Genomic DNA, 26,961 nt, shown 5'->3' with positions numbered 1-26,961 from the left:
GGCGCTGGGTGCAGGCAGGGCTCTGGGGCTCTGCTGCCAACAAAGGGCCCCCTTCAGCCCTGCCTGCTCCATGACATCAGGCAGGCGAGCAACGCCCTCGCTCCTTAACCCTCCTCCTGCCTGCACCCTGCTGCCTCCTCTCCCAGTGTGGAGAAGGGACAAGCAACAAGTTCCCTCAGCCTGGGGAAGGGGGAAAGGCAGGATTGAGGGGTAACAGCAGTGCTGCTTTGGTGTTTGTGGTGCGTGGCTCTGTTAAGCCAAGTGAATTGTAGGCAACAGTCAAAGTCTTCAAAGCGTGTAATTTCACAGTGTATTAAGGAAATTGTTTAATACTGTGCCTTGCAACTGGGAGAAGCAAACAGAGCTGTGCCCATCTGTAACCCAGCACAAAAACTGCAGGGGAGCTGGAAGTCCTTCCCACAGGATGCTGTTGGAGCAGCTCAGTGACGATTACAGGCAAACAGATCGAAATCTCAGCTGATGCAATGACACTCACAGGATACGACTCCTCTTGCACAAGGGGTCAGAAGTTTTTACTCTCCCACTATCTACTATTCTTTCCGCCTGCAAACTGTGCCTTTCCCTTGTACATTTCTCAGGGCTACATGTCAATTACTGCTCTCCAGTTCCCTATTTTTATATACTACTTTCTAGCATCATTGTGTGTCTCCTTTTTAAAACAACCAGCACTTTTGTTATATACATATTTATATTCTCTATGGGTGCATGTGTGAATATAAAGGATATATATGCATTTACATATAGAGGAGATCCCCGGCAGTGTTCAAGGCCAGGTTGGACAGGGCTTGGAGCAACCTGCTCTAGTGGAAGGTGTCCCTCCCGACAGTGGTTTGGAACTGGAACACTTGGTATGTCACACATAGGATTAAAAAAGCAGCAAATCTTCATTTTTGTCCGGGAAAACTTCCCTCCACAGCTAACAGTTTATTTTGGAAAGGTTACTGACTAGCTAGTGCTCTTTTGCCCTCAACATTTTCAAACATTTAATACTTTAGGGGAAACTCTGCATGCTTCCAGCATCTGAGGACCATGCCTCTGGAAGAGCAAACACTGCTCAGACTCTTTAAACACTGCTTTACAGCAATACTTTGCCTCAGTTCTTCTGATCCATGGGGTGTACACATGAAAGACAGCTTGGAAGGAAATCCATGGTCTTTCAACCTCTACTGAACTGCAGTAATAGCATTTGCCTTTTTTATACTACAAGTCACATCATTTCTCACAGAGAAATAATCACAACAAGGACAGTGTGATGTTCAAAGTGCTGTCACTCTTTTCCATGGAGGAGATGGACGTGGATATCGCCATTTAATAAACCAGGGAACAGCGAGAGAACTTCAACATTTCCTCAATTTAGAGAGTCCAGTGAAGGGAAGAGGACACAGACCCAATCCCCCACCTCTGGCAGCCTCCATGTGCATCAGAAAGACAACAACGTGGTTCTCACTATGTCCTCCTTCCATTTCTGGAGGAGGATTTCTATTTTATGGAAGCACATGAGTTTCAAGAGACGCCAGCACTGAACTACTTGTTCCCTGCCTGCCTGCCTTCAGATGGGACTGTAACAGAGAACTTGTGCAGAACTGCACTGGTGAGAGGGGAAAAGAAGAGAAGAGGAGTTAAAAGCAGATTTGGAGGAGAAAGGTTATAGAAATCACAGGAGGAGCTCAGCCATCACGTGTTTAGGCCCAGTGTTGTGTTTAGGGATCTAGGGATGAAGTAATGTTGCAAGAGCAGACCAGGCATCTTGCACACAACTTCTTTTCCATATGAGGAACATCCTTATCCCGCTTTCAGGAATGCGGAGTCCCCATAGCATTCCCCCCGCAGTACAAAGGCTGCCCTCCCCCTGAGCACTACCCAGCCGTTACAATGAAGGTTAATACAATGAGCACCACTAGAATTAATGTGGATTACATTCCTGATGAACTCCTGGGGTGCTTATTCCTGAAGAAGAATGCCTCATCTGAAATTAAATTAACCCGCCTGCAGAAGAACCTCACTGTAGGAGAAACACATCCACTTGGGGAGTTACACACAAAGAGCTATCAATTAATTCCCTTTATGTTTCCATGTAGACAAGCTTGTGTGGTCCCTCTGCTACAAACATCATCCTTCAACGTCTCCTCTTCCGTATCGTGGCAAACCAGGCTGTAAATACTTTGAGCAAACACCCTCTGCCTTTCCTGAGTGCCATGAAATTAACTGGTGATAAAGAATGAAAGCCATACTAGTAGTGTCACAGGAACTCTGCAACTCTTATGGCTGACAACTACTAATCCCTTTCATGTCTGCCTGTCATATAGGCATCTTAGAATAAAATCAGTTATGAAAAGTGTGCAGACTTTTGGACTACAGAGCCCAACAGACTGATACAGCCTTTGACTGAGGCTCTGTTGCTGAATGGCAATACAATTTTGGTTGGGAGCAGACTCAGAAGGCCTCCGATTTACCTCCTGTTCAGAGGGTCTATGTATCTAGATCAGGTTGTTCCAGGCTTTTTGCACCTAAACTTTAACCGAGTGTCCTGAGCAGCATGAAGCACTTTTCATCCTATTCTATCTCACCAGCTTTGCCTTGCTGCAAGCACTGCTTCTCCTTTTGCTGTGCACCCCAAAAGCCTCTCCAGGCCTCAGCTGGGTGGTTATGAGACCCCAGGGACCCCTTCAGTCCCCTCACGCCCTGCTCCAGCATCAGCCTCTGCTGCAGGGGAAGGAGAGAGCTGGGCTCCGCGCTCCAGATGTGGCTTCGCAAGTGCCAAAAAGAGGGAAATAATCACTTCCTTCGACCTGCTGGCTCTGCTCTTGTTAATGCAATCCAGTATCCATTAGCCTTTATTGGCTATGCTCATACAAGAGCATAAACCTATTTAGCCAATTGCCTTCATGTTTGAGCTGCTTCTAGCAGAAAACTATTTACTCTTTATGTTCTTAAAGCTACCCAAAACTTGAGGAATGATTTTTCCAAAAGGGAATGCTCACACACACACCAGCAGCAGTGAAAGGACTGGGCTCCATGAACAGAAAGTGAGTTTTGGCACGATCCCATGACATTTGCAGCTGGAGTGAATTTTACTGCAATACCATTAAAAACAGCTTGACTGCTCGTCACCCATTGAAAAGCAGAGCTTCACTTCATTTTAGGACCCTTTTTTGAAACCCAGAAAGAGAACAGGAGTTTGCAGCCCCAAATACTGGGTGCTTTCTGATAGGCACGTTCAGCTGTTGTGGGATGGAAAAAGTCACGTGAAACAGAAGCAGCACAAACTAGTGGTTAAAGCAAAGGAGTACAGGAAAGCGCCAGGAAAAAAGCAGATTCTTGCTACAGTTATGCATTACCTGTGCTTTATTTTGCTGTTCTCTAAACACAGCTGGGAATATCCCCACAGGCGTTAAAGACTTACTCAGTGCCAGTTATAAAGCACTTTGTTATCTGAAGCAATGAAATGTAGAATCACTTCATTTCTACGATGCGTTTTTCTTAGTAAGTGATAAGGTTCCACGTGATTTGGGGCATTCACAGGTCACTGTCTTTAGGATTAAGAACAGGTCTATGCCACAGAGCACTGCACTACCACACAGCTCTCTTCTGGTGGCATCTTTCACACAGTGGAATAACGCATCCTAACACCATTACCTGATTACAAATATATATGTATATGAAAATGATCAAAGAAGCGTATGTCAAAATCCATGAATGACCACAGGATGTGCTATAGACACAGCTGTAACAAAGCTGGGCTTTGATGTAACAACAAATCATCAAATCCCAGACTGGTTTGGGTTGGAAGGGACCTTAAAGCTCCTCCAGTTCCAACCCCTGCCACGGGCAGGGACATCTTCCACTAGAGCAGGTTGCTCTGCGCCCCTGTGTCCAACCTGGCCTTGAACACTGCCAGTGTCTCTGCAGACAGATCTGGCTTTGTCTGATTCAAGTTTTCCTTTGTGTTTTCACATCCTCCACCATTAAACGCCTCCATCACCTCTTACACACAATGTGCCAAACGTTTGGGAAGATACTGGTGTGTACTTGATTGAGAGGACCAGCAGCTTTAAAATCCTGCCTACTGAGCTCCACCTTCTTGGCACATGCAGCACGAAAAACTGTGGCAGAGTCTTTTAAAACTGTTTGCAGTGAGTAGAGCTTCAGTGGGTCATGCACGTTAAGTCATGAGAGCTCTACTATGGTATGCCAAAGAAAGCACGGCACTACGCGAGTCCAAGACTGGCAAGGCTCCTGCTGAGCGCACATCCCACACCCAGCCATTTAAGACACCTCAGGTTTAAACAACTGTCTCTTGAGTCAATCACCTCTTAGTCTCAATAATTGTTCATTGACACCTTGTAACTCCTCCAAACCACAAGTGAAGACAAGTCTTCTGGGATACTCCAGCATTTCCCGCTGACTTGGCAGTGACAGCACTACACAAAAAGGCAGCTACGTTTGTGATGTATTTGTAATACCTGCCACGTAACAGGTACAGGGTGAGAAAAGCCCTTGCTGGTGTCTGCACAGAGAATGACTACATGGGCCCAGTCAAACTTTCCAAGTTTGCTCACGCACTTTAGGAGAAAGCCCAAGTGACCAAGACACTGAAGGATCTCCGACTACCACTTATTTGGTGATCACCGGGAATGAGCAATGCCCCTGGGATTAGTAATGCCAGACAAAGACAAAGGCGGCTCAAGTGGTTTTACGGCTCTACCTTGCTCAAACAAATCTTGGTGCCCTCAGTGATCTGCGTGATGCCACCCCAAGTATCTCCAGCACCACCCTACCTCAAAACCACTCCACCAGTGATGCTACTGTCTGTTTCCTTTCAGCTTTTTGTGTAGACATCCCTGCCTTTCATTTTCCAGCTCACGTACAAAGCTTTTCTATAGAGACCATTATTCTACCTTGCCATTAAAGCTCTTCTCAAAACTCGGCTGGGTTAGTTAAAATAGCACATTAAAAACAAAAGCCTCTTGCTACTATTCTGACCACTCTACAATGGACATTATTGTAAATTAAAACCCAACCCACACATGAATTTGAACAAAGGCTACTTAACGCCTGAGGGCAGAGAGTGTTTTCCTTCCTTCAGAAACCATCTAGCACAGCATGAAAGGCCCTGCAAGAGCACAGAGAAGTATCTGAACATACAATGAAATATTAACACTTCTTGCACTTCACAAGTCCCGCTCCTACAGGAAGAAACTTCAAAAGAGAAAAGAAAGAAACAACAAACCCAGGTTACAAAGTCCACTGTCCACATCAACAGAAAACCAGGAGATTTTGCAACAAAGCATGTGCGTTTGTTGTTTTTAATCCTTGACTTAACAGATGTTTGTTATTTGCACTTTTCATGAGTGAAGGAGGCGGCTGGAAGCGGTGGGAGTTCAGAGATGGGATGTTCAACTATTTGAATCTCCTTTCAAAGAGCAGGGCAGAAGGCAGAGGGTACAACTAAATTCCTGCAATGGCACTCTGTCCTCACCATACTTCTGTAAAGAAGCAAGATAGGATGTGAGCTCCACAGGGAATTGCCTGGGGTGTTAGCATTTGAAGCCTGCAAGGTTAAATTCAAGTCCAAAGGGGCTCTTCACAAATCACTGAAAAAGTTTTGGGCCTCCTCCATTAAATGCTTTGTGAAACATCTGCAGACAAAGAAAAAAAACCAAACTAAAGCAGCATCTTGCACTTTTCAGATCTGGAAAGATAAAAATGGCAGTGTACCTAAAACCCACAAACATCACGCAAACTTCTACTCCCTGCCACTACCCAACTTCCATTGCCTTGGCAGTTTAAGGTTGTTAAAGGGAGCAGAGACTGAGAGTTTCTGTACAATAGGTAGAGTCACATCAGTTTAGGGATCCTACTGAAGTTCAGGATTTCCTGCCAGACCAGAGAAGAGAGGGCTTACAAAGAGCCAGGACACAACCAGAGAAGATACATACTTGGAAAGTATCAGAAAATAAATTTTGGAGAAGTTACTTTGCCAAATACTGACTCAGATGTGGAGTGGGAGCGTTTCCGTATTTCTTTTAAATGAAAAGGCAAGGAAATACAGATGAAAAAGTGAAGTTAAAACAACAGGTTAAAAGGGGGAGCTCCACGCTGATGAGTTCAGAGGCTATCTTGTGTAATTCTGACCGCAGCGGGCGGGAAGAGCCAGGAGGACCAGTAAAACATGTTTTAGTCCTGACAGCAAGGAAGTGGTTAATTTCTTCCGTTCAAGAGCTGCAAAATCTGCCAAAGCAGAAGAGCAGGGCTAAGAGCTCAGATTACACATGGGGAGGGGGTGGAAGGGGAGAAGAAGAAAAGAAAACAAGTATTACTGAGCCACTGCTGCATTAGACCCAGCAGGGATTGGGAGGCGCATGGAGGAGGCGAGGTCTGCCCAGCATCACCGCTTGAGGTGACTGCAGCCCGGTTGTTACCTACATCTCCTCATCCACACTTGGGGAACATCATCCCACACTGAGCACCTTACCCCTGGCCAATGTGAAAAACCCTTCTGTGCATCAGCTATTGAATTAATATGATTGGAACAGTTTGAACTCCTGTCTTCCACTTGCTCTCTCCACCCAAGATGGGCTGCGTGTTCTCTCCTAAGCAGAGAGTTTAACTTGGGGCACAGCAATACGAACATGGCCAGCATATTTATGCTGCTATGGGTATAGGAGTCACCCAAGTACTTGAAAAGCAAAGGATAAAACCCCTCATGCATAGCAGACACAAAGAATAACCCATCAATAAACAAATAATCCATCAAACCCAGCAGCAATTCAGCTCCTTTGCCTTGAAGTTGACCGCACAAAGGAGGTCTCACTGCAGTACTGACACTTTCACAGCTATTTCGGGGTGAGTGAGGGCTCCCTGCCCAGACACCCTCCTCAAGTCCCTGCTCACCTAAGCTACTTCAGCATTCAATTCAGCAAAGATTACACTCATTTTCTGAAACACAGAACATTGAGTAACACACACAGCACCAGGAGACCAGGATGAATTCAATCGCAGAGATCATTTGCCTCTAGGGATCCAATCCTAAAAGGAGTTATGCTTTTGAACTGCATCAGTATTGATGGACAGAAACCTTTACAGGATCACAGCATAAACCTTTCCTGACACTGCAATGAGTGTACTGTTTTAATAAAAACCCCAAACCAGCAAAAAAAACCCCAAATGAACAACAAAACCCAACAGTGTCTCCAATCAAATTCGAGACTTCACTAATTCATCCACAGGGGAGTACATACTATTTTGAGAAAGTAGAAGCCCTTTGTAACTATATAACTAAAAAAGCACCTACAGAAGTCTAAAGGATGCTATATAAAACCATCTACAATCACTTGATTTGAATTACTGTATTTATCCACCCGCCGTATCTACTCTCAGCCTCTGTCAGAAATGCAGGTGAAATGCCTGGTATTCCATAGCACTAATTGCTCATAATTCCCAGTGTAATAAATTAAATATACACTCCCAGAAAGGTGCAGTTCCAGTTAATTTGAACTGCCTGCAGCAATGGTTCCCTCCAAACAGTTCAGCATTTATTTTGTTGTCAGGACACAATATAGGAAGTTTTAAGAGTCCTGCTGGGACTATGACGTAAAGGCAGGACTAGTAATTTCTCTTGTGAAGCATGAGGCCAACAGGCAGAAACTTCAGACAGAAATAAGCAACTTCACTGTGAAGAAAGGCAATACAAAAACGTATATATACACCTTTGTCCTGGTCCAAGCGGAGCAAGGATGCAGAGAGGGGTACCCATTCTATTCATGCACTGCTGGGCATAGGCAGATGCAGCCTAAATGCTAGACCTAGCACTAAACTTTCACAAGGACTTAAAACACCGTATTTGAAGGTCTAAACAGAAAAAAACATGTTGAAAAGAAGCATTTTAATTTGAACTTCTTGGAGAAAGCCAGGGAATATTCCCTCCAGGTTGCACCATTAAGACAAAGCAAAAGTCTGATGCTGAATTCAGCAGGGGCAAAGTTCCTAAATTAAACCCTTTCAGGATAGGTTTCTTTTGTATGCTGAGAGTATAATGCTTATCATATCTGCATTTAGATTTAGAAAATGGCATGAGACTGTGGAATACCTCCATGTTTTCTGCCTTTCCAGACAAAAGAGGCAAAAAAAGAAGGAAGGTGTAAAAAAAGAAATGAGTGCTACCGGTCTCCAGCAACGCCAAACTCTGCCTCTCAGTGTATTTTGAGAAAACCAAAGTTCCTCTCTATTCATTCCCTCTCTACCCTACCTGCCCATCATTAATCAGAGCCATTCACAGAGCAGATACATTACATGTGGTCTGAGGTTTACAGCTGTTGGCGTGAATAAAGGCTGTAGATTCTGTCTGCCCACATACCAGACAGAAAATAAAGAGAAGTGCGGAACTATAACTGAATAGCAACAGTCAGCACCCCATAAGCTATCCCACCCTGCTCCACACCAGCCCTGGAGCTGCCACAGCTTTCATTTCAGGCTCAGCTGTGTCACTTCACTGGTCACAGGGAGAGAATTGGATTTTGAGGATCTGTGCAAATGATTAAACAAACAAACAAGTAAAATACCTGCCACAGCTCTGAAAATATGCACAATGGAGCACGGGGGCAGGAAACAGAAAGAGTGCTACAGGCAAACATGGAGATTAGTTGGGAAAGGCTCATGCTGACATGGGAGTGAGGGTCCTCAAACAGTTAACCCCATCTAAATCCAGACTGCCTTGGTCCAACCTTTCCCATCTTCTCCCTCTTGTTGGCACCAGTGCTCACACAACCATGTGGTGACCCAGTTCAAGAATGTGAGGACTTTCCTCACTACATGTTCATACAAATAACAGTGCTGGCATCACAAAGAGGAGCTGTTTCTGAATTCAAAATACTGAGTAGATCATCTGCACTGAGTTGTAAGCACAGCTTAATCCTACCGACCTTTCCCACTTCTACAAACAAACCCAAAAGAAATAGATGTGAATGTAGGAGTGGACCAGGCATAGATGCATTTCTTTCATCATTCAGAGAGCATCAAACAGACCACGGAGTCATTCAATGCTGAGAGACCTGCTTCCACCCAACATGGAAGTACTTCAGCCAGCCTCGAGTAACTGGCCACGCTCCAGCCTGGATCTAGGAAAGGCAATGCCTCAAATTCCTGGAGAGCTGACAGGTACCCAGACATGCAACAGTGCTGCAGTGGAGACAAAGCTCTCTGAAAACACAGCTTTGTGAGAAACCCTTTCTAGGATAAGAAGTTCCTCTGCAGCTCCTCTGTGCGCCTCTCCTGATTTTGGGGATGTTCCATGAAGTCCCAGGCAGAAGATAAATCACCACCCTGTAACTTAATTCACAGCTTTTCCTGTTTCTGATTGACCTCTAGTCCACACTGGGGTCTCATGTCAGTAAGTCAGATACACTCCATGTTATTTCTTCACATTGTGAGCCTCTAGTACAAGCTCTTACCTTGTTCTTGCTTTCTCCATGAAGGAAAAGTCATGCAACGCTCCCAGTAAACATAAATATCCAACACTTCCTGAAATTGCATCTCTCTCACAACAAGTTGCAAGAGGAATGGAAACTACCATGTATTACCCAGGTAGAATACTCCCTCATTTGACTTTACTAGATGGTATCTGATATAAAAATTTGGGGTTACCTGGGTGATACCTGAAATGTAGTGCACAAAGCCTTAACTTCACTAGTCCACAGTGTATTCAAGACTCCTGTGCAAGTTCTGCCTGCCCAGCCAAGTTTGGAACGTTATATCAAGTTATTACAAGGAAGATTATAGCCTATGAAGTGAATTAACAAAAGTAGTCTAGAACACGTAGCACTAAAGGAGAAGGAAACCTCTGGCTTGAACCAAGAAGTGGGAAAACCCAGAGCAAAAGCCAACTGGTTTTTGTTAGGCCACACGTCCCAGTTTCCTCCCCTCTCCTGGTTCAGCTCAGACTTTGCAAGTCTTACTCCTGGAACGTGGCCAGAGGATTTTCGGAGGGTGAAAGAGCTGCTGTGTTCCCCTAAGCTCTCCCTCAACACACGCTGCAGTTAGAGTGCCAGGAGAACCCGTTTTGAAACTAATCTCAAAGCAGAGGAAGGCCTGGGGAAAGGAACAGGACTAGAAATCTCCAGCAGCTCTGAAGGCAAGCGGGAACGAAGCCAGCGCATCACTTGCATCGGGTAACAGAAGATACTGAAGAGGTAACACAAAAGGATTTTCAGCTGTGTAATACACCATTTGTAAGATCAAGAACAAGCACAGAGGAAGAACCCCACAAACTATGTGATCTCTCATTTTTCTATTGTACCTGAAGCCTTATATGAAAGATGTCACAGTGTCAGTGGGAGGATTAGCAGGTTACTGTTTTGGGAAGAGCTGGTAATAGTTTGGTTCATTTTTGCTTAACACTGTTAAGCCCTGTGTCTGTATTTTAAGACGAAATGATTTTAGGAATAAAACAAGTAAGAGGAAATTAACCTTTTGGCTTAATCATATGCTCTAGGAACAGACAAGCCACAGTCTTATTTCCAACTCTTCTTTAGATTTCTCCTGTAATTGTAAATAAACCAGTTACCCGACTTGTGCCTCTTGTTTTCCAAACATAAAAGATTCTCATGGCACCTGGCTTCTAGACAAGCCAACCACAAATCAGGTCCCAGCCTTGAGATCCACTGCTAGAAGGTGCCATATGAATGTGAAACGTTCTGTAACACACCCAATTCACCAGCTTCCAGTTTACAGAACACATTTCTCAAGTACTTGCATTCTTTCCATCAAGTGGAGCTGGCTCCCAGCAGTGTGGCTATGGCAGAGGGCAGCGTGTAAAGACTCCTGAGGCTGAACTTGATGCAGGCTTTTCACAGCTCGCCCAGGGTGCATTCAGCATCAACAACACATCCTGCACAACCTGTGAAAAGCCTGCACATGCAGAGATTAGAACAGACACGAAAAGGAGATAGATCCAAGGATAACAGATCATTTTTTCCCCTCCCTCGCACAGAAACGCTTCACTTGTATGCAAGAGAAAGGGGAGGTTTTCGTGTGCTGGATCACCAAGAAGCTTGTCCCATGGGGGAACACCGGGGAAGAGCAGGTATTTCAGATGACAAACTGTTCCACATGAACGTGCTGGGACTCCCTGAGGTCTACAACATAGACAGAGGAGTAATACAAATGCAGTGAGCTCTACAGGCTAATGAAAGTGCTCCAAACCACTTCAGTCCCAAAAGCTGTGAGGAGTCAACAAAGCTGCAGTACTGTAATTGGAAAATACAAAGGCTTCCACAACTGCCTGTTAACGCTGATTACTGCCCTTTCCTGAATCTGCTCTCTTCAAGCTTCTTCTAATATCATAAGAAAAAGCAAACACGAACAGCAATGGGGAACAGCCCATTCTAAAACCACTTCCAGGAACAGGGATTGTTTAAACAAAATACATTAAGTGAAACCATCTGTATTAAGGGTCAAACGCCATCTGAGGCTGAATGTGCAAAAATAGCCATTTTACAAAATCTGGGCAATTACCCCTTTGTTGTTGTGGGTTTTATGATGAATAATCAGAGGCATGGAGGTGTTACCAAGGGGGTGAGCTTGAGCAATGAATTTAACTCTGCAGGACCTGAGCCTGCGGTGCCAAGAACACATTCCTATGGATATTGGTGCTACACATTCCAGTGTGGGCAGAGGAAGGTTTTCTCAATCCCATTCACCCAGCATCCTACTACTGAGCAGTGTGCATCCCAGCACAGGGGGTTAGGCAATGGCCCCTGGCTGGGTCCTGCAGGAGGGGTCCTCCCTAGCACTGCTTCAGTCCCTGTGCCAGAGAGTCAGTTGATCTGAATCACAAGGGATGCTGCTTTCACAAGACTTGCTGGCAAAAGATAGGTGACAGAAAAGGTTCAAGGGATGAACAAAAAGGCAATTTAAAGTTACAGAGCAACCAAAGATGTGTTTTAGCCAGTTCAGCAGGAGAAGCTAGTGCTGGAATTCAGTGAGATTCAAAAATCGTTGGCCATAACTAATGATAATAAATATTAAGCTAAAATATTCAACATTTATATTAAGCCTACAAACACACACCTTGTAAGAGACTAACACATCATTCTGTTTCAACTGTGTGTTGATCCATTCCCACCCCAAAGGATTCACACAGGTCTCATCCAGCTTACCTGGAGTCTGGCTATAATGGGAGCAGCATGGAAACCACAGTGCCTCAAAGCACAGTGAATGGCAGCAGATCCTAGACACTAAGCTCCTCAATTACTTAAGTCAATGTAAATTGTGAACTGGTATCACTATACAAAGGGGGAAAGTGCTGTGGAGGGGAACCTGCACTCAGGAGATCCTGCTCACTGCGATGGAGGGAGAACAGCTACATCTGAGTATGGTCTTAGTCACCCGCTGTGGATTTCATAACATCTGATTAACTGCAGAAATATTGCTGTATGTATCAGCAGTGAAGCCAGTCTGCAACCAAATATTGCAGCTGCAAAGGCAAAGAAGTCATTAATCATTTTTTTCTGAAGCCCAAGCAGAGGGTGATGATGGAAGGAAAAACTATGATTCCTTTGTTTTCGACAGAACTGCCAGCAAGAAGGCCAAAAGAATACCACTTTTTAAGTTACTTTTTAAATTACCATTTACATGCTAACATGTAAATCCCTGGCAGCTTATTAAGCAGACAAATATTTAATGGATCCAACACAAATGCAAATGTCAGCTATCAAAAGCCAAATTGCACAGCTGTGATGTAATGAAATAACTTTGCTTTATAGGAATGAGGTCACAGGTTTGAAACATGGCCTTGGGTGTAAAAAAAAACCCTCTTTCACAGAGGTTGCAAAACTATAATGCAGTTACTTGCCTGAGTCTAAAATTTTACAGATATTTAAATTCAACTCTGAAGATAGAAATGAATCATCCATTTGCACAAGCACTGCTGGGGCCATATCACTCTTCAATCAAAATGAATTAATGGAGCTTTCATGGTCTCACTATAATGGCTACAGCAAAAGAGTGAAAGCTGAACAGTAACAGGGATGTGCATGCACGTTACAGCCACAAAACGTTTCTGTATTACTGATAATAAAGTGGCAGGAGAGCTACACACACAGGAGAATACACAGGCCACTATAAAACCCAGTGGAAACAAACTCAAGGAATGGGTATATGTAGAGTGAATTAGGAAATGCAGGGAAGTGAAGGCCTGGCATGGAATCCTGCTGTGCTCAGTCTTTCAGTACCTAAAAGGGATGACAGGAAAGCTGGAGAGGGGCTTTGGGCAAGGGCCTGTAGGGACAGGACAAGGGGAATGGCTTTAAACTGACAGAGGGGAGATTTAGGCTCGATATAAGGCAGAAGCTCTTCCCTGGGAGGGTGCTGAGGCGCTGGCACAGGGTGCCCAGAGAAGCTGTGGCTGCCCCAACCCTGGCAATGTTCAAGGCCAGGTTGGACACAGGGGCTTGGAGCAACCTGCTCTAGTGGAAGGTGTCCCTGCCCATGGCAGGGGTTGGAGCTGGAGGAGTTTTAAGGTCCCTTCAACCCAAACCATTCTGTGATGATTCATTCCAACAATCTAACCATAGAGAGACAGCACCAAACCCTGGGAGCTGGGAGATTTGTGATGTAGCTTTGCAGAACAGGATGAGGCCAGGCTGGTGGGACAAACAGGAATGTCCATTCAGACCACTTCAGTACCCTGTTAAGTCACGGAGCTACCAAGACACCGCAGGAGGACCGGAGGGAGCCCAGGGCCTGAGCTGCCTGCTCAAAAACCCCCAAACAAGCAGGAAAAGACGGGTTTTCTCATTTCACTTCATTCTTGGCTCTCCAGAAGCTTGTTCTTTTATTTTCAGAACACTGACTCTGGAGGAATCCCTTACCTGCAAGGGACAGCCAGCTTTGACACATCATGCTCAGATAAAATCAGCCAAGTTCAGCACCTGAAGCTGGGTTACAAGTGCTCTGTCCCAGCAAGGGAAAAGCCTACCCAGAGGGGAGATTCATCAGGGCTTTTTGCTGTGTTTTATTACCTCTGCTGGGAGGAAAAGCCTCAGCCCGTTGGCCTCGTAAATGCAGAAAACAGGCACTGAATTCTGAAGCAAAACCAACAGGAATTCAACAGGGAATATATAAAGCACAAGACATTATCTTGACTTCCCTGTTATGCCACCGTATGGATGCTTTTTTCCCCTCCAGAAGTGAAAAGATGAATTCAGATGTGGTTTTGAGGCGCCCAAATACTACAGTGGTTAGCATTACAAAGGTCTCAAATAAAACAACCAATGCACCAACAGTATCACACAGCCCTTGGCTATTTCACCTGTGATAGGAACTAGAAGAGCACAACTATAATGACCTCCTGGAAATCAACATTTGGTTTGAAGGAAGGATGCATCCCGTATCCGTTTTATCTAGCTGTGGGTGGACATGAAAAGAGCAGTGTCCATTAACAGCAAACCTCCCTGTGGTGATGGCACCAGCTTCTAACACCCACTATGACCCAGCCAGGAGCTGGGCATGTCTTCACAAACCCCACAGAGGTTCCTTAACAGGACCTTGCCTTCCCAGGGCAGAAGAAATGGCCCAAGATCCATCCCAACACAGCTGCATTGCAGCAACAGCACAGCTTGTAACGCTGTAGAAACCATCCCAAATCTGAAGGCGGTTGAAAACGTTGAGGAGAAGGATGAGCTGGGTCCAAACCGAGGGGCTGCCCCCCGCCTTCCTTCCTGTCCCTCCCGATAAGTTATTCATTAACATACCAAAACACACATATCAATGAGGAATTCATGGAGATTCCCTGAATACCAAAATCCTGAGCATAATGGCAAACTGAACTAGCTGAACACCCTCTTCCAGTTCCACACCCTGCCCCGGGTGTATCATTCTTATAAAGCTCCACTTGTATTTACAGCAGCAAAGCCCTCACTGAACCCCTTCACCACCACCGCCTTGATCGAAGGCAGACCATCCCTGAAGAGAGCAGCGGCCGCAAACGCTGTGTCTTTAAATCCATCCCCATTTCATTTTCCAAGTTTCTGTTTGAGCCGTTACAGCTCCCTCAGGACTCCACTGACTCACTGCATTTTCTGGATGACGCAAGCACGCTCTTCTGCACAGCTTCAAAACAGGCTCCAAACATTTCCAGTCAGAAATTGGCCACCAAAGAACCCAATAAATCAGGTGTTCTTCCTGAGCAGGCATCAACCCCGTGAAGCAGGGAGCAAGCTGCAGTTCCTATCCCTATTGGAAAAGCACTAATCAGTGGCAGTTCTGCTCCTCCAGAATACTTCTAGGAAAGCTTAAGTTTCCACTCTAACATCCTATGGAAAACAGTGTGCTCCTGCCTGAATACCTATGAGAGCTCACCCACCACTTCCTCCAACCCATCCAGCTCAGCCCCTTCTCCCTTTTGGTTCATAGTTCCAGTTCTGGCATTGAGTGTTCCTGCAGGGCTCTGCTCTCGAGCTGCACCCTTTCAAAGCACCCCACAAGTTTAAAGTCCCTCCCAAGCTCTCCACATTGGTGCCCAGTTTCTCAGTTCTACCTGACAGCAAGGGCAGGCAGGTAAAGAAAGAGACTATCTGTTCTGGGATGGAACGTTGAACAACCTGCTCTAGTGGAGGGTGTTCCTGCCTGTGGCAGGGGGTTCAAAATGGATGAGCTTTAAGGTCCCTTCCAACCCAAACCATTCTATGGTTCTGTGACTTAGGGAACACTGGGCAAAGCATCTTCCATGACTCAAGACCGAATTCTGCATCTCTTCCTTCTGAATCCATTCACTCAGCTCCTCATGCTCCCCCATCACTGCAAGTCAGCAAACAGCCCTTTTATGTACATTTTTTCATACAGGAATGGTAACAAAGGCAAAACAAACACTGGGCTTCTGACTTCAGTGTTTGCGGCTCGATAGCAAAGGCAGCTGAAAAATTCTGGGTCCTGCTTGTAGGTTTCAGCTTTCAGCACAGTGAAATCTTACAGAGGGAAGAAGAGAACTGAAGTGACATAAACATGTAAAATGGAATAATGAAGTAGAGAAGAAATTCTGAGAGAAAGATGAGTGTCTTGTTTTATCACCTACACTAACACTGGTAACACACATCTTAGGAAAAAGGCATCCTTGCTACAGAGCCTGCTCATTCACTTTAAGCCAAGTTAAGCAACATAAATGCCTAGGACAAACCAAACAACACACAGGCAAAATCCTTTGCTAGCAGAGGGTTCCTGACTGGTGCCTTGCTGGCTCTGTGCAGCAGGGACAGCGAAGGCAGCATCTCCAGACCTGCACCTAGGGAGGCAGCACCAAACATTCACCTGTCATAGACATCAGGTCTGTGACCAAGAACATGGAGCAGGCAGCCACCACGCAGAGGCATTGGTGCATGTACCTGCTAAGAAATGCAGGATGGCTTCACAGAGTTAACCCAGAGTTCAGCCACCAGTGCCCCGGGCTCCATTCCTACTGTGAAATGATGCAAAATTAGCCTTAATCCTTATTTTCAGTCATTCAAAAAAAAAAAAAAGCAGCACACAGAGTTTAGCATTCCCTGTATAGACTTTGGGAGTTTTATATTGAACCATATGTGGAAGAAGGTATTTAGAGTGTTAAGAATGCTCAAACAACTTTATTTAGACTTTTTTTATTGGTATTTGCAGCATCTTGGAACGGCAGAGATTTGAGGATCTGCCAAATCATGACAAAAAGAGCAGGTTTTCTAAATAAATAAATACACTCCGTTTTAAACTGTGAACTGAAAAGCATATCCATGGTATGCTTTTTCTCACAGTCAAATTACGGGGTATTTATCACATTTCTACAGCTAACTAAATGGCTTTTGTTAAATTTTTGTGTCTCCTCATTCACTCTTAAAGCAACTGTAAAAAGAAACTAGCCACAAAGACAGAACCCTGATGCAGGATTAATGTATTGGTGTAGGAAATTGGCCAGCATTTAAACTGCTTGAGAACTTGTTTCTTCCAATCCGACTGGATTTGCAGCCCGTGAAACAAGGACGCAGTAAGGACAGCGATTAGAAAAGCTGTCAGGAATTGTGATTCAGAGAGGTGAATCACCAGCAGCTCCCCTGGGGGGTGGGATTTGGGATAAGCATACCCAACTGCAGCCCCAACGCAAGATTACACAACCCCGGACAGTGAGCACAGCCATCCGGATCATTTACTTGGATCAGAACTCGGGTCCTCGTTCCCAGTCCTCTCTTCATAGCACAGCACAAGGCAGCTGCAGCTCTCGCTGGGTTGTTTCCACTTGAAGCTTGAGGTTTCAGCTGCCCAGAAGCCCACACACCAGCACAGCCCCGCTGCCAAGCATGTGATAGAGCCCTGGCATGGAAGTCATACTTGATCTTCTCAAGAACTGTTTGTTATTCAACAGCCACAGATTAACCAACTTTACTCTTAACTTCACACTGGAAGAGTGGTGGTGCTGTGCTTTACTCTTTTCATTTCAGACATTACCTTTATACAGCACAGACTTTATGCTTGCCCAATAGTTTTATCTCTAGCAAAAGCACATCCCGAGCTCAGACATCGCTTGGCCAAGTATCCATAATGCTTTCACAAAGCGCTTTTTGATCCATGGGGAAACTCAAATGAGATGCATTTTTATAGGGGTCCTTTCAATCACTGAAGTTCTTTACTGTGAGGGTAGTGAGGTGCTGGCACAGGTTGCCCAAAGACATGGTAAATGCCCCATCCCTGGCAGTGTTCAAGGCCAAGTTGGACAGAGCCTTGGGTGACATGATCTAGGGTGAGGTGCCCTTGCCCATGGCAGGGGGGTTGGAACTAAATGATCTTAAGGTCCTTTCCAACTCAAACCATTCTATGATTCTATGTGCAAACAGGGAGAGAAATTCTGCAGTCCCTATTTGAAGGGAGACGATGGCTTTTTGCTCAAGTAGAAACTGTGGAATTTGGCCTGTGGTGCTTTACCCAAGAAGCCATCTGATCTCATGACTAAGTGCATGCGAAGCAATGGTGGTGGAGGGGAGGAAGAGACACGCAGGAAGACGGAGCTCTTATAGTAAACATCTGAGCTGTCTGGAGGAAAGGCTGTGCTATTAAAACGAAGCCGCTGCTGGTTTTCCAGTATCTTTTCCTCTGTTTATCTCAGTTGCCATGGCTCTCACTTGAATCATCTGAACAAATTACATACACATGTCCCAGGCCACATTATTTCCACTCACTCCACAACTCCAGATCGACTTTCACTCACCTGGCAGCCGCTTGTGCCAAACAATGTCATCGCGGCCAGCGACGGAGCACAGCCTCATGGGCACCGCTGATGAGAAACTGATGGCAGTTACTTCAAAACAGCTTATTAATATTGCAGGAAATGCAGAAAAGAGGAAAAGCACAGGAAAAAAACCCCAGCATTCACGACCTGGGTTCCAAGAGGGTTGAGTCTCCAGTGTTGACACAACCGAGGGCTCTTTCAGGTCAGCTGGAGCAGACCAGCTTTGAGCCGCAGAAGCTGCTCCCTTGCTCCTCCAGGGTATAAGCAAGATGGAAAGGAATGGAGTTCAAAATTCATCTCCCTGGCACATCAAGCCATCTAAATAATCCCATATATTTGTCTTCTGGCTGTTGTCATGTGCCAGGTGTCCCAAACCAATTACTTAGACAACCTAAAGTTAGGTACCAACCTACTGAAAGGGAGCCAAGACTGTGCCCTTGGCGCTGCTAATCCACAGCTCTCAGGAATACACTTTATTGTGTTGGAAATTCAGAGCTCAACAAGATAATCCAAAAGCATCCTACACATAATAAAGACCTGGTTTACGAATATTACTCTCTGCATCAGAAGATTTACAGAAGGGAACTATGCCCTGCCTTAAACATAGAACATGAAAACTAACCCATATCACTGGTGCCATGTCAAAATTGGGAATATGAAGGATTTCTGCCCCTCCTCCCCCTTCTGTCCTCTCCAAACCATTAAGAATCAGAAGCCGAGAGCTGACTCTGAAAGCAGCAGCTGAAGCAGCAAGGCAGACAGTATCCTTTGCCCAGAAAGAGGAGGTACTGCTGCTAGAGACATAAAGACGGCTCAGGGAGACTGCTGTCCTCCAGTGTCAGACACCAGCAGACACACACAGCGCCAGGAGAGGCAGGAATCCCTCAGAGTTTCTGTTGGGAATGACTTTTTGTCTGGAACTCAGCAAGATGGAAGCATCAGGGGACTGCTCCTGTGGCTTGCAGAAGCCTGGATGTCCCTGCTCACCTACCATCCAGCCCGCAGCTAAGTGAGACCTGCTCAAGCAGCCAGTGGTGTGCAGGCACCAGCTCTTCCTGGTCACACAGCTCAGAAACAGGGGTCTCAATGCTGAAAAGGGAGAATCATTTTCTCTAATACCAATGTTCCTGCCCTGTGAATTTAAGAAACAAGAAAAATCCAACATGGGAGCTGCTGCTGTAACATTCAGGTTTTAATAATCAAAAGCTCACACTAGGTGAGCAACAGCCCCTGCCTCAGAATCTCTCTGTTGCCTTCAGCAGCCCCATTAAACTGGTTTATTCTAGGAGAAACTCTAGTCTTAACCAGGTATTCAGGTATTCTTTCTGTTCTATACTCCTGGGATATAGCTGCAAATAGAATCACAGACTGGTTTGGGTTGGAAGGGACCTTAAACCATCCAGTTCCAACCCACTGACTGCAATGGGCAGGAACACCTTCCACTACACCAGGTTGCTCAGATGAGGTTTCCATACTTCTCCTGCTACTCTGGGTTAAATTTGGCTACAAGATACTAGGTATGGACCAGCTACCACATGTACAGAAAGACACCACCCAGGAAACCTGCCTAAAGCATATTTTCTTCACTTGAAAACTTAGCAAAACCCCTCCCCTGCATCTAGATTGTGGTTTTTAATGCATCTATGGAGGAGCAACGTGGCCTAAGCAGCCTTAAGAGGCTGCTAATGAGGTGTGAACATGTGGGTACATGTCAGCCCAGGTGACAAACCCTCCCATCAAGATCCAGCGATGCAGACCTGTCATTTACTCCTTTGATTGTCCCACAGATCCTACCAGCACAAGATGTTCCAGCGAGTGATTTAATGGGAACTGATAACTGATAGCATTTAGAGCAAACTGGCATCAGAGAGCTGGGTATCCACACCTCTGCTTCACACGCAGATAAATTCTTATACACCAGTACTTATTTATACCGTGACTTGCTGTGCAGAGGGACACAGGAGTCAGAAAAGTTCAAACCTTCGTTTCACCGGTGATAGTTTTGTTTTAGAAGACTGTCACCAAGTGGCAGAGCTACGAATGGCCGTGCTGGGGTCAGCAGACCAGCAGAAAAGCAAGAGCCGCAAAGACACCATCAGCTAAAGGGACGCGACCACAGACTTCACCGTCCTAAGACACGCCGTGTATTGAAGCCCACTGCTGGGGACGTGGGGATAGATCACACCACAAAACCAAAATGAGCCATGAAAAAAACCCACCCCAAATAATCTCAGAAAGAAACTTCAAATACTGCGAGGTTTGTTCTTTCAGTCCAAAACCTGATACATTCAGTTTCTGATCCTTTCCTTTGAAGCACAAAAATCATTGACAACAAAGTCTACCGACAGCATTTCATATGAAACAGCCACCCTGGGGCCTCGAGGCACACAGGAGAGGCCAGTAAAGGATGCAGCTTGTTTAAAACAAAAAGAAGGAAAGACACAGCCTCCTACTTTAATCTGCAGCTTGAGTCAAAACGCAACGTTTTATACCTGACATGAAGTGATACAAGTTATTTTTTAACTATTATAGTGTTTTCCCAAAGCACTCAAAAAGGCAATTTTTAAGCATACACACATCTACGCCAAACAGGCATCTGAGGATTCATCTATTAATCAAGCTGGAGCCTGGCTGGCAAAGCAGTTAGGAAACAGCACTAACATCGTGCCCACAGGGACAGGAGGCTCCTGGGCTGCATCAGGCACATCACGATCCACACAGGAAGCACAGGATCCATTCTTCCATCCAACACCTGTACATCACCATCTCCAACACAACAGTAGCCAGGCTGTGCTGCTTATTATTCCTCCAAAGCCAGAGTTTCTCTTTTACATTGCTTATAATCTTAATTCATGTGAAGCTGTCTGATTTCCCCACACGTCACTGAAGGGGATAAGGAGAGACAAGGGTCCTCAAGAACAAGTTTTCAGGAATCACCAAGATTTCCATCAGCAACCACTGATCCTTGGGGGTATGGACCAGCAGAGGACATTGATGGGGCACGTGATACCCAAGTAGTCTCTGGACGACTGACTGTCAGTGCTTCAGAAAGAGCTTTGATGTAGCACAGCTAAAGCTAAATCAGCTCTCTGGGTCTAAACTTTCAGCAAATGAAGCTTGTGCAGATAATTTTGGCTGCCTCTGCCTGCTTTCCTGTTAGATACTGGCCTTCTAATTTGTTTGGGGAGTGCACCAAATGAGTTTACATAGAACTTTCTTTGCGTTCTACTCGTTACCCAGAAATCCATACCGGCATTAAAGATCTGGGAAGAATTTCAAGAGTCAATTGGAAATAGTGACTTTCTTGCAAGCCTCCCAGTACACTGCTAATGTTTATTTGGGTTTTCCCTTCCATTAGCAAAGTTTCTGGTCTCTGGGAAGATACAGCAATTTGACTGATTTCAGTCTTGCGTTGCAGGCTGGAAGACTCAGCTGCAGTCGGTCTGGATGGCTGAGGATGTGAGGATGAGTGTTCACCAGCTGCCTGGAGGAGAGGGAAACCAGGCAGCCCACGAGGGATTTGCACTGGAAGAGCACAAAGAGAAGACAGTGCCACGTTTCTTCTGCAACTGACAGTCTAGTTAGAAATGGCATCACTTGAGAGAGGGGAAAACACATCAAATATGTAAACTGGAGTCAATGTATGCTGAAGCATGTTACCTGTTACAGCACCAGCGTGGTTACAGGAGGTTGCGTGCACCGAGACATTTGACTCATGCCACACAACCCATGGAACAATGAGATACCAATAATTTCGCTTACTAATTGCTCTACTCTAGATGAAAATAATGATGCCGCCAGCCACCCCCTGAAATAACCCATCATTTCCATCATCCTTCTTGTCTGTCTCAAAATAAAGAATCCCTTTGCCATAGCAAACTGATCTGGAAGCTTTACAGCTCCTGGAGGAAATCTTGCATCATGCCTAGAGACCTTTAGAAAAGCACTGGCAGCAAAATAAATTATTTACAGCACTATTTCTGACAATACAATCTCCATAAATGATACAAGATTGAAGGGTTTAAAAATGAGTGCTTGTGGCATGGGGCCCAAGCATGTGTCTAATAGAAATATTAACTCGATTTCTACAGACTCTGTAAACAGACTGATGAAAACTGCATGTATCTAGTTTCCCCCCTCCCTTTGCTGTAAAGTGGGACAGGGCCATCACTTCACCCATTCAAACTCAGCCAAATTAAAGCGGTTTTGGGTATTTACAGAATGATTTTCTCTTTAAAACAATCTGATCCCCACGTTGTTTACCTGATTCTAATTCATGACTTACTTCATTTCCCCAGAATAACTCATGCAGTCGAGGCTTCTGGCTTCCAGCAAGGTTCCTGCTGTTTACTTAGGTTTTCCAGCTGGGTTGAATGATACGCAAAGAGGTCTGAGGACTTGCTGGAGGTCACACAGAGAGGAAAGTCAGTTGGCTCCATGAGCATAATAGCCCTGCACTTTCACAGCTCACAGGCCTTTGCTCTAAGCTCCAGGCAAACCTTCTCATCAAGATACTAAATCTGTCCTCCACATTTCAAACATTCCCGGATTCTTAGGAAAAAGGCACTTCCCTCCATAAGGGGTCCGAAGTGACTCCACTAAAGGGCATGATGAAAACCTGAAGGCACTAAATGCACATGCTCATAATTAGAAAATTCAATGGAAAGTGCTAACGTGCAGTTTTCCACTTTCAGCAGCAGAACTTTCAAAGGCATTCTGGCACGCAACTGAAACAAAAGGAAACTCCAGGGGATGTTTAAAGAGAGTCTGACTAAATATTTTATTGAAGAGAACTATTTTCATTTTGGCTAGAATGTATAGGGCAAAACTTCCCAGGCAATGCACAACAGCCTCTGCACTACACCTGCATGGCCAAGGACAACCCACTGAGCTTCTCGATGCCTCCGTTTCTGCAGAGCTACAAGGAAGATCAGGAGCGTTCACTCAGGTTTTTCCCACCCACAGAATGCCACCAGCATCTGCTGCAGGGCTTTTGATTTGTGGGGTTCTGCTTTGTCTTCCCAGAGCAGCACCAGGGACACTTGAAGAGCAATTTACCTCCCTTGTGCCACTGTAAATAGGCTTGACAGCAACAAAATGCCTTGAAACTCTGACATGACAAAAGCAAGGGCTATGAACTTCTATTTAAACACAGCACTGACACTGCAAGAGATTAACAATGATATTTTGGAGAAAAGGCATTTCTGCTAGTAATTCAACACCCACTCCCATTATCTGGGCACGAGCGTTACCATACATCCTCCAAGAACTGCAGGGCCCTCCAGCAAACCACTTTCCACTTGTCACTTCACCCCAACAGGCCTCCTGCCCTTCTCCATTTATACTTCTGTCATCCAAAAACCACCCCTTTTCACTTCCAAGCTCTTCAAACTCATTCCCTGATCTTCCTCACCTCTTTTTCTCTTCCCTTCCAGAATAACTGAGGCAGTTGAGTCTGAGATCTGCCAGCTTGGCTTTTCTAATGCCCTTTGCCTCCAGCGCAGCTCCTCAACCCTTTCTTGCTCTTCCACTGCACCAACATTGCATCAGGTTCCATTTCTCGGTTTATTCCTCTTTAAACTTTCTTCTCCTATAAAGCCTTCACAGTTTATTCTCTTTATTTTCTCCCAGTGTTCCTCTCTCTGTCCTCCTAATGGACATCTCCAATTAAGCCTTAATTATGTCTCATACCAACAGCCATTCTCAGGCTCGTGAGCACACCCTAGAAGAACACCCAAGGCAAGAGGTCTTCCCTCTTAAGACATTTTGCTATAATCCAAAGGTCACAAGTAAAGACTCATAATCCATTATCTGACACTCACACCAGCATTATGGATTTCTTTTTCTGTGTAAATTACTGCAGAAAAGGTTACCCAACCCCTAACAAGGACAAGCACCTTCACATGGTGTGGTTGCACAGATCTAAAGCTTGGCAAGTCAAGAAAGGTACAATCAGCTACTTTCTTCCACATAAATAAAATCTAACATCAGTCATTGCCTAAACCAGGTGTTCTCCACCCCTCCTGCTACATGAGCTCTTATGTTGCTGGGACAGCAATGCTGATGTCTGCTTTAGCACACGTGGTACACACCAGTGAGGGGATGAGTGTGCCAGCCCCTGTCCCAGTATTCCTGGTGTGCCATGATGGGCTCAGACCCTGACTTGATCTCTAGCCTCCAAGCAAACAGCTAAATGTGCTTCAGATCTGGCTCTACCACGAAGCAGTCTCACTGCTGGGGTTACCACGGTTCTCCAGCCTGACCGTGAACCAGCCAGGACAGGGGGTGGGGATGGAGAGGCCAAGTTATGCCAGGAATGAGCCCGGGGAATGCAGCAGAGGTCACATTGCAGAGCGGGTACCGACACATGCCGCTCATTCCAGGCTTGTGGCTTGCTCAAACTCCTGGATGGAGGGCTCTCCCAAAGCCTGGGAAACGCACAGTGGGCGATGACCTGCACCCACTGTATCTTCATCCTGCTTAGCATATGCCAAATACAATAAGATGCATTAAGTCAAGTCTTTGCTCTACCCAGCGCATGATGTGATTGGCAGAAGAACTTCTCCAACCCCCCTCTAATTCTGCTGATAGTACGTAATTCTGTTCATCCCTTCAGCCTTAGCCAAATATTTATGTCAAGCTAGGAAAAAAAATGCCAGGCACAGAGAGCAGGGGGTGGAGGGAAGGCTAAAATCCCAATTTCAGCACACAAAGTACTTCTTACTTGTGCCCAGTCATACTCGGATTAACAATAAGGCTGCTATGCTGGCTATTCCTTTCTTGGATTACCCTTCAACAGGTTAAAGAGCAGAAGACCATGCTATTAGATAAGCAACAAACTCAGGCACTAATTCCATAACGCAGATGTTTTACTGGGTTACGATAAAACCTCCATTGCTTGTTACACACAGCAACTACCTGCTAGTGGGGGGCAGACAGACCCTAAAGTACTAAGGGTGCATGTAGTTGCAAATATTTGTGCACATCAGCCAGCAAGCCTGAAGTGCAGTTGATTTTCCAGTCACATTGCTGCTCCCAGGCAGGGATGTAGCACGTACATCCCTTCTACCACTTACCCAGTTCTGGTTGAATGGGAAAATTCATTATTCATTTAAGTAATAGCCAAAGGGCCCAATCAGCAGCAGAGCGCCCCAGTGCTGCGCTGAGGCAGATGAGAAACAGCTTCTCACCGATGCAGAGGACTCAGTGCTGTGGTTCTTGGGTTAAGAATATGCCATCATTTTCTTAAGGGATTTGAAAGCAGAAACAAAGCCATAAATTATTATCTAATTGCTTAGCAGTGAACAAAGGCAGAAAATGACCTGCTGCGTCCCAACCCTTCCAGAGGCACACGTGAATAAGCAGGACTGCAGGAAGCCTAACAAACTGACAACCCATCCCAGGGAACACAAAATGGAATGTTTGCCTGAACACTGCCTTTCAGCAAGACTGAAATCACAGAAAAAAAGCCGTGTTTGATAAGAAAGATTCCTGGTGGTTCTGGCACAGGGATTATTTCCCGCATCATTGGGAAAGTTTGGAAACATTTGACTATGGCAGTTTGCTGGCACACTTTCTAAAAAAGAACAAACCCAACTGGCTGTAGCTCAAACAGCAAACAAGGCCCCAGACCAGTCACTAAACTGAAGCTTTATGGATCCATAGGTGAAAAGCATGTTTCTGCACTATGAATGAAGAGGTAATGGAAGCCTCTACAGGTATCTGCTCCATGGGACAGGGGTGTAACTATTACAAGTTAATAAAATCAACTTGCTTTTATGGAGGAGTCAAAGAAAAGAGCAGAGAGGGGAGCTCCAGCTGCAAGTCTCAGCAGGGATGGGACAGGGCAATGTGACACCATCAGGTATTATGCCCCGAACATTAGCCCTCCTTCGATGAGTGCTCAGTAGGTCTGTATGAGATGACCTTGAAACTGATCCATGTTTGCAGGGAATCGTGCCAGCTTTGCATTCTCTGAGGTGACTAGAGATAAACAAAGAGGCAGAAAGATGATGAAAACAGGAAAAATGGGACTAACCAGTCAAAACAAGTGAGTAACAGCAAGAGAGGAAGATAAACTGGCCTTCTCCCTTCTAGAGAAGCATGAAGATCTTGCTTAGAAGCTTCTTACAACTAAGGGAGTTTCATTTCAAAACCCTGCCAAAAGACAGCATGTGCTGAGCAAACTTTACTCTCCTCACAAGAAAGATGAGCCCAATAAATATTGCTCCTGACAAGCCACCAAGCACATGATGTTCCTGTATTGTACATCAGCTCTCCCTAGAGGCAACTGTCTGCGTGGAAAGGACTTTCTCTTGGTCCAACTTCTCTGTGTACAACTTCAGCACAGTCCACACATGCAGGGTTTGGGGTTTAACACAAATTAATGCTGTTTATCTGAACCAGGCCAACAGAGGTAGCTGTGGAACATAAGATGACTGTGTTGGAAGGAAATGCACAGCCTGAACCTCTAAGCCACAAAACAGCACTAAGCCAACAATTCATTAGTTATTTTTCCTAAAAGTGAGAGACAGAAAAGAAGATCCACCTACAGAAATCCCAGCTAAATCACTCAGCAGGTGTTTCTCAGATGCCTGGGAATAAAACGAATTGTGAGGCATTATTAATGTTTATAATGCAGGTGTGTTACAGCACAGTTTATCACCAGCTCTCTTCAACAAGCTCAAACACCATGCCTA

The 26,961-nt window shown here is 45.3% G+C and overlaps 1 protein-coding gene across 1 annotated transcript in view; it reads right to left on the bottom strand.

Moving 5' to 3' along the window:
• Positions 1-26,961, bottom strand: part of ABL1 (ABL proto-oncogene 1, non-receptor tyrosine kinase) — a 74,874-nt gene that overhangs the window by 30,483 nt on the left and 17,430 nt on the right. The window lies entirely within an intron of this gene.

This window comes from Nestor notabilis, unplaced genomic scaffold (genome assembly GCF_000696875.1).
Source record: "Nestor notabilis isolate BGI_N333 unplaced genomic scaffold, ASM69687v1 scaffold19463, whole genome shotgun sequence".
NCBI classification, from domain to species: domain Eukaryota; kingdom Metazoa; phylum Chordata; class Aves; order Psittaciformes; family Psittacidae; genus Nestor; species Nestor notabilis.
Note: the sequence above shows the minus strand (reverse complement) of the source record. Positions and strands in the feature narration are given on the sequence as shown.